This window comes from Pteropus alecto, unplaced genomic scaffold (assembly GCF_000325575.1).
Source record: "Pteropus alecto unplaced genomic scaffold, ASM32557v1 scaffold137, whole genome shotgun sequence".
In the NCBI taxonomy this organism is placed as follows: domain Eukaryota; kingdom Metazoa; phylum Chordata; class Mammalia; order Chiroptera; family Pteropodidae; genus Pteropus; species Pteropus alecto.
In genome coordinates this window covers 3,519,093-3,532,273 of record NW_006440135.1, presented here as the reverse complement: position 1 = coordinate 3,532,273, position 13,181 = coordinate 3,519,093, and the positions used below count along the sequence as shown (strand labels likewise).

The following is a 13,181-nucleotide window of genomic DNA, read 5'->3' as shown; positions in this document are numbered from 1 at the left end:
ACCGCTACTAAATATCTCCCCGAAATCTGCTCATCAGATATTCAAAGAACACCCATTTGTGAGCATTCACGTCACTCCCTCATGCCCACTTTTATGCACGGAGCACAGTTTCAGCCGATAAAAACAGCAAGTTCTTCACCCACTAACCACATTGTGCAAACTCCAGAAAGAGGGCATTTCACTTTGTTTACAGAGATGTAAAAACCAAAACTGGCAGTAACTTTTCCACTGTATTTGTATCTCACTCTAATTGGGCGGGGGTGGGGGGAGGAAGGGGGATGGAGCGAGAGAGACAGACAGAGAGAGAGACAGAGAGAGAGACAGAGAGAGAGAGAGACAGAGAGAGACAGAGAGAGGTCAGTAGAAGAAGGTCCATACCTTTCATTTGAAGAGCTTTTCTGGACAGTCGGCATTCTACGTGCCTCGTGCTGAATTCTACGTGCCTCAGGCTTCTCTGGAGAAGATGCATCTGGAGAAGACGCCAGGCCGGCCGGCCGCGAGTGGACCAGGAGATTCACGCCGGGCAGGCGGGGCGGGGGATGGCTCTGGGCTGGAGCCCGGCCAGCTGGAAGGACAAGGAACGCTTTGTTTGATTGACAGCTTCTGAGTGATCAACATCATGAAGTTTTAAAAACCCCTCTGCCCAAGACAAAGAAAGCAAAACTATTATCTTTTGAGTTTGTAGGGTCTTTGCTGGCACCGCACACTCATATGTGTTTTAGATAGACTTATGGATGTTTTCTTTGAGGACGATTTATTTAACATGATTTTTATTTTCTTTTTACTAAGTTGTGGGATTTTATTTCCTCCGACAGTGCGGCTGGCGTTCCCCTCCCGCTGTGCTCGGGAAATCCCCGTGGGAGGGAGTTGTAGAGAGAGCTTAGGGCTGTGGACCAACGCGACCCTCACATCGTAGAAAGTTTCGCTTTCGTAGAAGGGAGAGAAAGCGGCCAGTGTGAGAGAAGCTGCCTTCCAGTTCTCGCTCATCGATTTCCTCGCAAAGATGTGGTTTTAAATCCATTTTCTTTTCGGGGGTCATTTGGAGGCATGGTTTATGTCCTTCGTGGCTTAGACAAAGAGATTTATGTCCCTAGAAACCAGTGAGCCAAACCTCACTCTGAGCGCGAGCCCCATCCTTCCGCCCGAGGAAAGCTGAGTCCTTGGAGCCGCCGGCCTCCCCCCGGGTGAGGCTGTGCTCCAGAGACGGTGGCCGGAGCCCACACGGGGGTCCACCCTGCCCCCCCACAGGGTGAGTGAGTCCTCCAGAGACGACCCACAGGAGCCCACATGGGAGTCCACCCCAGCGGGGACAGGGCCTCCCTCCTCAACCCCAAACCATTTCTGTCAAGCTAAAGCTTCTCACGTAACTAACAGAAGAAGATAAATTAGCGTTTGTGACTTCTACTCAAAGTAATATTTCAACGGCTGTAACTTTCTAATGCATTTTCTTTGTTTTTACAACTGTTGCCTAATCTAAAAGTTTGCAGTGTCAGCAATGAATGAGAATTTATAGTATTGCCTTTTATAGAGAGAAAAAATATGTGTATATGTTATTCGGTCATGAGAAAAAAAGCTGAAAAACTGCTTAATCGGCGAGAGTTAGACCATTTCACAACTGGTGATGAGCTGACGTGTAGCTGCGAACGCGTCTGTAAACACGTGGCCCGCGGACACGGCACCATGAGTACACGGTTTTCTCCACATTAATTGTCAACTCTACACATTGAGTAACAGCTACTAAAGTTAAAAAGTCCTTGACTTTGTAAAGTGTTACACCGTAGCGATGCAGAGTTCTAGGGAAGAAGCAGCCGCGTGGGCTAATCGCGTCTCCGGGCTTTACGATGCTGGACCCTCTAGGGCAGACTCTGAGGTCATCGAATCAGGACAGGAAGTCTAGGAACAGAAGGAAGTGCGAACGGAAGCTGGTGACTGGTGAAGCCGGCCTCTCGGATTGCGGTCTTAACGAACGATGTTTTCGTAAAGTTGGATGAAGGTAAGATTTGAGCCAGACTTCGCACCATCCGCCAGAAAAACCTCCAAATGTATTAGATTTTAATTTAAAAACCAAAGTCAGAAGAATTAGGTGACAATTAAAAAGTGGAGATAACGTTTCTAACTGTGGCTCAAAATCCAAAAGCAATAAAACGTTGATAAATTCCATCACGCATTTTTTTAGTGTTTAAGTCAAAACAAACAAAAAAAAAACCACTGGAAAAAAATTCAAAAGACAGATGACAAATTGAGAGAAGAAATAGTTGTCAATGATGCTGTAGCAGACGGGGTACTACTGGGAATATTGACAGAGTTTTTCAGGTTAAAGAAAAAAGGACCGAAAACTCAGAGAAAAGTAGACAAAAGACAAGACGTGCTCCAGTTTACTCAAAGTAACTTAAAGATCACTCAATATCGTCTTTCTCATGTATCGAAGTGGCAGTGACCCCCCCAAACTTGACGTGTTGCAACAGCACGAGTACTGTCTTAACTGTCATCAGAAAGTGTCACAGAGGAACACTTCACAGGAACTGAATAGAACGGTAAACAGAAAAGCATAAAAGGACATTCAATAGCAAAATTTCCGGTCCTTAGACCGGGAAAATCCCTTCGCCGCTGCGCAGTGGGCATGCGCCGGTCTGCGGAGGTGGGGGGTGGGGCAGTGCGGAGACCCACAGAGGGAGGCGTCCCCCGGGCCCCAGGCCGGTCCCCCGCTTACCCTCCCGCCTTCCCTCCTCCTGCCCATCGCCCAGGCCCCTCGGGCCCCTCTGTCCTGGCCTGCGGGGACCCTGGGCCTTGCCTGGCCCACGTCTGGCCCTCGCCAGCCGGGTCTTTCCTCCCCAGAGCACGCGCACTGCAGGGCGCCCGAACGCCTATTCTTGATTTCTTCCCAAGTCCACAGGAGACCTCCAGCCATCAGACCCACTGTGACGAGACCGGGCCGGCCGGACCGCGCACCCACTGTGCGTCCTCGCGTGGGGACAGGCCTCAGGACGCGGTCGCTGCGCTCCCGGCTGGGTGCTGGTCCAGCCTCCCGCTCCCTGGTGTGGAAACGCCACCTCCTGGGCAAGCGAGCCCTCCAAGGGCAGGGGGCCGGGGGGCCGCAGACGGCCCGCAGCGGAAAGAGCACAGCCGGACCGTGGCCGAGGCAGGCCACCCGCGCTGCGGCCCGAGCACACGGGAGGCGCCCGCCACGGTGGCCCTACTCCAGCCACCTCCGAGCCTGAGCTCGGTGGCCTCACGTGAGGTCACCTGGCTCTCCGCGGCGTCAGCCCCGACTGCTCACCTGCCGCCTGAGGCCCCCGAAGCTCACTTGGGGCCGGCCGAGTCGCCGCGCACAGCCACCGCTGTCCCCTCCCATGGATTTGCGACTCTGCTAACAAGTGAAGGCGTGTGGCCGGCGTTTCCACCTGGAGATCAGAGACTCCGTGTTTTCTGAAGGTGTCGGTCCCCTCTGATGAGGCGGGTCACCTCCCCGCGGGAGGAGCCGCCGAGCCCCGGAGGGTTAGACGCGGACTCGCAGGATGTGACGTGCGCCCCGCCTCTTCCCCGCGCGTCGCCGCGTTTGCGGTTTGAAACTGACATGGTTGGAAAATAAATGTCTTTCCTTCTCAGAAGAGTTAAAAGGAATCGGGCGTCGCGAAGCCCTTGCTTTCGTCCTTCACGTGGACAGCGGGTCCGAAGGCAGCTGTGCCGGGCCCTGGCAGGTGTTTGCCCGCGAACAGGTCACCAGAAGCCCCGGCGGATCGGGACGGGTCCCGGCTGTACAGATGGACCCGATCAAAGCGCATGGGCAGAGGTATCTGTCACCGAGGCAGCGCTCTGGGCACCGCGTGATCGCCGCCTGCGGCTGGAAGCAACCCCGGCGGCTGATTCGAAACGGGATGAAAACCTCATCCGGGAGAGACTCGGCGAGGCTCCCCAGCCAGCGCCAGCCCGCGTCCTCGAGGGAGGCGGAGCGGTCCTTCCAAGCGCAGAGAGCCCGAGACTCAGGCGAATCACACCACGCACAGGAAGGAAGGTCCCCGGAGAGCCCCCCGCAGAGGCAGTTCCCCCAAGACCGCCACAAAGGGCAGGGCTGGTCGGGCGTGGGGGGCACAGAAGTGGGGCCCACAGGGGCCCCCGCAGTCCCGCGGGGAGCAGCCCCTCTCTAGGCTTCGTGCCCGCGTCGAGCGCGGCTTCTGCGACTCTCGGAAGCTCAGAGATGTATCGTACACGTAAGGAAACGACGAGCCCCCAGAATCAGTGCCGTGACAGGCAGAACGGGGCTCTTTCCATGCGGTTCCCGGGCGGCGACGACTGTGCGCGAGGCAGAGGCCTGACCGGCCCAGGGCACAGAGCCGAGAGGACTGTGAGGGCCACAGCTGCACGGCCAGGCCCAGGGCGCGGGGGCAGGATGGGGCCGTCTGCCGGGCAGCCCCGCCCTCTGCCTTTCCTTCTCCTGGCTTCCGGCATGGCCCGGGCCCTGAAATCTGGCCTCTGTGGCTGTGTCACGTTAGGCGGCAAAGGACACTTTGCAGATGTGATTACGGCAACCGGGATGACCCCGGGCCATCCAGCTGGGCCGGACGTCGTCCCGGACGCTCTGACAGGACGAGACTTCCCCTCGCCAGAGGCAAGAACGAAGCAGCAGAGGAACAGCTGGGCAGGTGTGACGGGCGAGAGGGACGCGGGCCACCGCGGCTGGAGGGGCCACACGGAGAGCCGAGCAGGGCGCGGCTCCCCTCGCGAGGGATGACCGGCCCCGAGGACCCGGTCCCGGGTCCCGCGGCGTGGAGCACTGGTTCCGCGGACTGTCTGGCGAGCGTGGACGGGGCTCACGGCAGAGCTTCCGGGAGGGGCGCTGCTCCGCCAGCGCTCGGGGTGGGGGCCCCCCGGGACGTGAGCAGAGGACCCGGGCCGGCCACGTGCACCTGGGCCTCGGCCCTCAGCAGTGGGGCCAACATTGCTCCGCCAGCGCTCGGGGTGGGGGCCCCCCGGGCCGTGAGCAGAGGACCCGGGCCAGCCACGTGCACCTGGGCCTCGGCCCTCAGCAGCGGGGCCGACACGCCGTGTGCCCTTCAGCCTCTGAGCGTGTGTGTCAGACGTCACCGCGTCAGCGGTAGCCCACTGGGACAGGTGACAATCTATCTTCTACTTTACCTCCCAGGGAAGTAAAAGTTCCAGGGCCACTTAGTAAGGGGGACTCCGCAGTCCCCGTACACTTTTTTTAGAAATCAGGCGGCGAGGGAGAATCCGCTGCTCGCAGGGGACGGGCACGCAGCCCCTGCAAGGACATACTGCGGAAGAGAGAGACACAGAGGTCGAGCTTCCTGGGCGAGACCAGCACGTGCCCTGCCCATGGCCACGGCCATCGTGACTCCACACAGCTCTTAGAAACGCGAGGGCCTCCTGCAGCCCGGCTCCCTTCCGCCGCCACCGCTCCCTGGGACGCGCATTCTCATTTGTATTTCATAAAGGCGCGAGGAGGTCGTCGCGAGTCAGAGACAGTCAGAGAAGCCCCCACGTCACACGCGGGGACCTGAGTCCCTCCCGGGCGGTGGCACCTGCGTGCGGCGCAGCCTGAAGTCCTGGAGCCAGCGGAGCACCCAGACAGGGCGCCCAGGGTTCCCTCCAGGGCCCTCGCCTGTCCCTCCGCAGCCTCCCTCTGCACACAGCTCCCAGACACCCTCCGCTGTCGCAGGAAGCTCCCCACTCACTCCCGGGTCTCCGTAGCTGGGGTTCCGCAGCCTGGGTTACCCCCAGGGGCCTCCCCCACCCCGCCTTTCACCTCCAAGGCCCCGACAGCTCTCCTCTGCCTGGCTCAGCTGGCTCCGAGCCTGTCCCCCCGCCCTAGAGTGCTCAGCACAGCGTGAGACTCCCGGCCACACTTGGCACCAGAGCCATCGGCCTCGGTGGTAAATGGCACGTCCGCCCCTCTCTGGACTGCATTCGGGATCACGGTTTCTCCGTCAGCCTGGGGCCCTAAGGGGTCCCCGTGAGCACCCGTCACCAGCTGACCCTTGATGGGGATTCAGGAGGAGGAAGAAAGAAATCTGTGTTTTAAACTACAGATGTTTTGGGGTTGTTTGCACCCCCAAATTACGTAGCTCATCATCAGTGATACTAGCATTGATACAGAAGTGGGGTGCTGTCACAACAGAAGATTTAAAACATGCGGCACTGATGTAGGGGACAGATGCCAGCCAACGAGGGACCGATGCAGGAATCCGTACAGGGCCCGTCCACCTTGCGAAGTGGGAGGTATTTGATGAAAGCCTTCGCCCGCAGTAACGCGGGTGGCGAAGCACATGACGGATCGGAGCGCGGGGAAGGCGGTAGGTTGTCAGCCCGCGCCAGTTACTGTCGGCCGCATTTAGCGTGAAATTACAGGAAAGATTTGAGCTCGAAAGAGCAAGGGGGAGTAGAATGCAGAAATTACGGGGCTGTCGGAGTTGGAAGGTACAATTTTTTTTCTGCATCGGAGACACGGTCATCAAGCCCTTAGCTGGAGCTTGTACATAGATTAGCGTATGTCAGAGCATAGGTCGGGCTTGCGGCGGGGTGGACGCTTGGGAAAGCCCAAGCCAAACCCGGGCAGGTCACTTAAAGAGCTCGAGACCGAGAGAGAGTCGGGTGTGCGGCGAACGGGCCAGGAAACGCGAATCCTCCACAGGAAACCCGGGAAATAACCGGGCCCGGTGATGGACGCGGCGCTGCTGGACTTGAGTAGATGAGAAGTTTGTGGCGTCCGGAGACTTTCTAACACCGTGGCACCCCACGCGTAATGGTCTCCGCTTCGGCGTGCAGGTCGGTGGCGCTCAGGGTGCTCGCATCCTCGCTGCCGCTCCCTAGGACGCCCTCACCCTGCAAATCCCAAGCCGTCCCGGCCAGGCGCTAAGTCCGCCGCCCCCCAGCCCCCGGCTTCGCCGCTCTGCCGTGCGTCTCCGTGAGCCTGACTGCTCCTGGGCGGGGCCCGTGCGGACAGAGTCACACAGCCTCGTCCTTTTGTGACCAGCTTGCTCACCTCTGCCTGAGGCCCCCCAGATCCACCCACGTTGCAGCGTTCGTCAGAACTTCCTTCCTCCGTGAGGAGGGACAAGGTTCCACTGCGTGCACAGACCACGCCTCGTCCACCTGTCCATGGACTTGAGTCGCTGCCGCCTCTGGCTGTGCCGCTGCGAACGGGCTGCACAAGCGGCCCCTCTGACCCCGGCACCCGGCTCTCAAAGACTTACCCGAGCAGAGTGCTGGGTCGTACGCTCCGTGTTCAGCCCTGAGGCGCTGCCACAGTTTCCGGCAGCGGCTGCACCGTGTCACCTGCCATCGGCAGTGCCGGGGGCTCCAATGCCCAGACAGCCGCATCAACGCTGGCTTTTTCTGGGTTTTTTGATAGTAACCATCTTAAGGAGGATGAAGAGGAATCTCGTTTTTGTTTGTTTGTTTGTTTTACGCCTACAGCACCTGGTCTTCCTAGGTGGTCTCCCATCCAAGTACTAACCGGGCCCGACCCTGCTTAGCATCCGAGATCAGACAGGATCGGGCTTGTTCGGGGTGGCATGGCCGTAGACTATGGACCGCAGCTCCACTGGGGCGTGAACCCAGGACCTTCTGCGTGTAAAGCAGACGAGCTCACCGCTACCCTATGGAACCGTGTCTGTCACTGTGGTTTTGATTTGCATTTCCCTGATGATTAGTGAAGTTGAGCGTTTTTTCATGTGCCTATTGGCCGTTTGTGTATCTTCTTTGGAGAAATGTCTATTTGAGTCCTTTATCCATCTTATAATTGAGTTGTTGGTGTCTCTGGTGTTGAGTTGTAGGGGTTCTTCACACATTCTGGATATTAACCCCTTATCAGACATGGGATTTGCAAATTCGTTCCTCCATTCTGCGTGTTGCTTTTCCACTGTGTTGACGGTGTCCTCTGATGAGCAAGGAAACTCACTACGTTTGAGAGATAGGTATGTTTCCAACAAAAACCACGAGCCGGGATTAAAGACTGGACATTAAGAGTCAGGATGGCAAGCGCTTAGCATAGCACCAACATGTCGCTGCGTTCGGTGGTTGTAGCGTACTGTATACTTATTCTGAAACTAAAACCAGTCTTTTAAAAACCTCAGAACTTAAAAAAGTTCCTTTGGAATTATCTTATAAAACACATTTTTAAATCTTCAAAATTAATCAGCATCGTCATTTACAAGCACGTTTTATTTAAAGACGCCAGAGTAAATAGGATTAGTTTGTTGGTTACTGGGTTTTGCGTCTAAGTCTCTAAGTAGTTAAGGGGCTCTGGGTGGCTCTATGCAGGAAGCGTCACCTCCGCACGAGAGTGCGGGCTGTTGCCGAAGCACCGGGAACAGAGCTGCAGCGTGGGCTCCGATGATGCTGAGCCTTCAGTGCCACGAGTTAACACGAGCCCCGAGTTAAATCCCCACCTTCGTTGCCACTGGAAACGTCATCGTTGAGAGAAAAAATATCAGTTTAAAGACATCATTCTAGTACAATCACCTCTGCCTGGCCCCGTGTGACTCAAGAACGCCACTGACACTCGGTGCTGTAACTGCAGTGGTGACACCCTCTGGCCTTCTGATGAGCCTGGCTGCGAGCCACACTCTCCCTCCTCTGCACTATCTGTCACCAAGTCACACAGCCAGCATCACCCAGCACTACCATCTGCGGGACTGCGTGGCCAGCCAGCTACGCGGATGGAAAGTCTTCAGCAACCCACGGTGGTTTTGACGCCGTGCCACTGCCGAGCTGGAGCCTGGCGTTCTTTGTCACAGACAAAGGTCTGTGGCGACCTGAGGAGGAGAGAAAGTCATTCACTTATCCAGCCAAGGACTCTGCGCCCCGGCGAGTGCTCCATCCTCGAAGTCAGGTGTGCCCAGGTGACAGATTTAATTGGCCTGAAACGCTGCGTGTTCTGCTGGGCGCCGACCCGGTCCGATGCCTCTCCGTTGGACCGTGCAGAACCAGAGAAGCCCTGTCTATACCTGTACCGCAGGACAGGTCGTGTGACCGCTCACGTGCGGCCAGCCGATGGTTCGGCCGCGTGCTCCCCGGACAGTGATGGGCACAAGCCCATCTGAAAACACGGCAGTGAGTGAGGCCCGAGCTCGCTGATGGCTCCGCCTGCTCTTTTTCGCGTGCTCGTTCGTGTTGCCCCGCGGCCTCCGCGCCTCCCCTCTCTACTTTGCCTGAAGCGCCGAGAGCGGCCGGCAGGGCGTGCGCCACGACAGCGGTCTCCGCCGGGACCAACCCAGACAAAGAAGCTGACGTCCGCCCGTTTGAAACGCTCCGTGCTGCACAAAGCCAGCGGCGGGCATGCCTCGCAGAACCGAGCCAGTCGGTCCCTCAGCCGGCTGCCACCGCCAGGTCCCCAAAGCCGGGAAGAAGTTGGTGAGCGCCGAGGAACAGAGCTCACACTGCGCGATGATGCACTCGGGGCGCCAGGCACCAGGAGATCGAAGCGGAAGCTTCGGGAACCAAGCGCAGCTCAGTGTCAGAGCCGGCAAGCGGGGCTCGAGAAAAGGCGACGAGGGGGGCGGGGAATCTTCTGGAAGCCTCTGCATCGCCTGTTTGTTCTTAGTCCACTTTCGACGGATAGGAGCATATTTGGGGAGATTTTTAAATCGTTCCCGCCCTGAGCCTAAATGATAACGGGGTTCTGGTCAGCCGCCGGCCGAGGCAGAGATGAGGCAGCACGGCGGCTGCCCCGGCCCAGAGCTGCCGGCCATGGGGAGCGCAGGGCAAAGGAGGAGAGACCGTGTCCATGGGCTCAGCTGTCACCCGGCTGCGCTCGGCAGGCTTGGCCCTTTACGCCAAGGATGGTCTTTCCGTGGTTGGGGTCCACTTCCTCTCCCGTACGGAAGCGGTGACAGCATAGGACAGTAGTCGCGTGGTCCACTTCCTCTCCCGTCCGGAGGCTGTGACAGCATAGGACGGTAGTCGTGTGCTGTTTTCTCTTAATGTCTCCTTTTTTGTTTAAATAAAAGTTGGCACCTTTCCATTCAGCCACTAATATGCTGACTTTAATTACTAGTTCTTCGAAATTTAGACGTTCTAGCCCACTCACAGCGGTAACAGCATAAACCGCTTCGGGAGCGTGGCTTCGAGTAGCCCGTGGTGGACACGCTGCTGCCGAGAGCCAGGAAGGCCAGCTCGTGGGCAGGAGGGACGCTGGGCCAAGCCGTCAGTACTGTGGACACAGCCAGTCTCTGGGGACCCGGCCCCTCTGCTTGGCCTTTGTTCCGGGCACAATAAGGACCAGCGAGCGGGGCGAAGCAGGGACTCCGAGCCTGTGCACCTGCAGCACCCTGTGACACACGCTGCCCACAGGGGAAGCGGTGCTTCCAGGGGGAGCTGCCCCCGGTTTCCGTGGGGTCACGCCTGTACTCACCGAGGCCGCAGGGCAGCGGGAGCCAAACGGCCGGGGCGGGGCGCACAGCTTCCGCCGAGTCGCTGAGTCGCTCCCGTGACTGCACCGTGGACGCTCCATCAGGTCGCCTGTGCGCTGTCTCGGTGGGCAGGACTTAAAGGAAAGAAGTGATGGGTTGTCCAGAAAAGGCTGGACAGAATGGGGACTTGCAAGCTCAGGGGCACATTCTTTACCCCAAGTCCCATCACCAAAGCAGCCATGTTGACCCCGGAGCCCGCTAGGGAGGAGGCTGAGCCTCAGGCCAACCCAGCCTCGGGAATGGGAGAGCCACTGTCACACAGGAGCAGGCCTTCCCCGGGCCGTGCAGGACGCTGTGAGGGGCCAGAGGGAGCGGCCTGCCCTGAGGACCCAGATGCTCTCGGGGGAGGGCCCCTTTTTCTCTGCACAACCACCGAGGGCGCTGGTTTAAACCGCCCCTGGTGGCTGTCTCCCGGACACGCCCATCATGTAGCGAGCTTCCCCTCCCCCTTTTTTAATTAGCTGATAGGAATGGAAAGGGGGGTGTCGCTCCTGCCCCTCCTGGGCCCCTCCCACTGTTCTTTGCCGCCTTCTTCTCCATCTCTCACCCTTTGATGACGTTAAATGTCACTTCATGTGGACTGGGAGCCGCCTCACATCCTTGCAGGAACACGAGGGGACGTAGCTAAAGAGTAACTTCCATTTGGAAATTTGAGTCCATGCTTTTAGGACTTAAAATGTACACGTGCCAGGCAGAATATTTAATCTTTACATCGCTGTTTTTCTTATCTTGAAAGTGCTGCATGTTTATCAAAAATAATCAGATCCTGCAGGTTATAATAATCGGAGCGTAACAAAGAAGAAAGGGGAAAATCATCCTTTCAATGAACTTGTACATTTTGACCTTCAGCGTATTTTGTTAACTTCCTCCAGGACTCTACAGCGCCGGGTGCGACAGGGTGTGGACGGGGCCTCCCTTGCAGACCCCACCTGCGTATCATCACCAGCTCGATGTTTGCCAGCTTAAAATATGGACTTTTTAATTCCATTTAGTTAACTGCAGGCCACACGTGTGGTTGCTGCTGGCTTCATGAAGTGTCTGAATGGGAGTGTTTTTCTGTTTGGGAGTTTAGCTTCTCTGGGCATGTATCGATCTTTTTTTTTTTTGATCAGAATGTTGTAATTTTTTCTCACTTTATTTTTTCATTTGCCCTACGTAGATTTTAAATTTTCATTTGTCGAATTTTTCATTCTTTTTCAGAATAATCCAAATCCATATGTAAAAACTCCTTTTTCTCAAACCAGACCAATGTAACGAAGATGCACTTAATTTTCTTCCTGAACTCCTGTGGTTTCAATTTGAATATTTTACTCACCTTAAGTTTATTTTTTTGCGTGAGATGAATATTTCTCTTTTAACAGGCGACTTTTTCACATTGGATGTATTTTTAGACGTTTCTTTTTTTCCAAAGGGCTAAGCGTGATATCTCAAGCTTTAGAGAGCCCATCGCTTTCTCGTCAAGGTAAACGCCTCCTTTGTAATTTGTCAGATGTCACCCTCTGTGTCATCTTTGGATTAGGAATTCGGTTCCATTAATTGTTCTGTCTTTTCCTAGACAGACCCTCTAGTTAATTACCAGAACTCTTTTTGCGAAACAACACCAATAACATTCAAAGCAGTGTTTTTAAAATAAGCCAGCTATAGGTAACAATATGTAGTGACTTACGTAAAAATCACACTAAGCCAGTAATAGAAAAGTAAAAGAGAAACATTGGAATCATCGAGCTGGGAGAAGGTGCAGGAGCCAGGATTAGCACCCCTCGTGTTGACACAAAGTCGGGGAGAAATCGCTAACACTGAGGAACGAAATCCGACTTTACGAGGAAAGTGGGGTCAGAATTAGCCAGCGGGAGGCGCCGGCAGGGGTGGGGGCTCGCGGGCGGCCAGCTTAGCACAGCGCCCCGCTCCTCCTGGGCGAGAAAGCCCCGGATCAACGCGGCCTCTCGTGGAGAGACCGAGGGTTCTGATCCACCGCGCGGCGAGATTGGGCGGCACCGGCAGAAGCAGACGAGGCGAACCTGAGTCTCCCACTCGTCCCGGCCCGCGTGGCATTTACCACTGGATAATCCAGCAACGGCTGGGGGCAGGGGGTCCGCCCTCTCCCCCAGAGCTGCTCTTGGTCGATAATTGTGTCTTAAGGTTGGAACCTGCCTGCAGCGTTTGCCATTTTAACGAGTGTTCTCTAGAAAATATGTTTTTGGAAAAGTAACCCTTTTATCAACTAAAACCGTGATATTTAATAAAAAGAGCACTAGCCAGCATCTTCGGGAAAGGGGCTGCTAAGAATGTCGCATCTTCTCGCGTTTCGCTAAGCGGAGTGCGCGCTGGGAGAGGCCCGGCGGGCGCGGCACGGAGGCGGCCAAGGCCCAAGGCCGCGCGGGCAGCGCAAGGCGCGCCAGTGGATGGCGAGGCAGAGGGCACCACGCGGAAGGGCGGTGATGGGAACGCGGACTGAAAAACACACCTGGATGTCCTTGCCCAGAGCGAAAGGTACAGACTCAAGAAGTTTCTGTCCTCGGCTTAGAAAGGTGGTTTCATTTGGGAAATGAAAGGGGCGAAATGAAGGAGGAGCAATGAGGAGATGAGCCCCGGGTTCCGGGAAATGTGGGTAAATGGACCGGTTACCGGGGAAACGCCAAACGAAGCCACCGAACCAGCTCACGGAGCCCGCCTCGCGCCCCGCCCTGCGCCCGGGTCTACACGGGGCGGCCCGATGCCAGCTCGGACAGCTCGGTCCCCTGCGCCCGGGTGTGC

At 56.7% G+C, this 13,181-nt stretch overlaps 1 pseudogene; it reads right to left on the bottom strand.

The window, feature by feature from the left end:
- Positions 1 to 7,422: 7,422 nt before the first annotated feature.
- On the bottom strand, positions 7,423 to 7,541 carry LOC112484095 (annotated as a pseudogene).
- Positions 7,542 to 13,181: the final 5,640 nt, after the last annotated feature.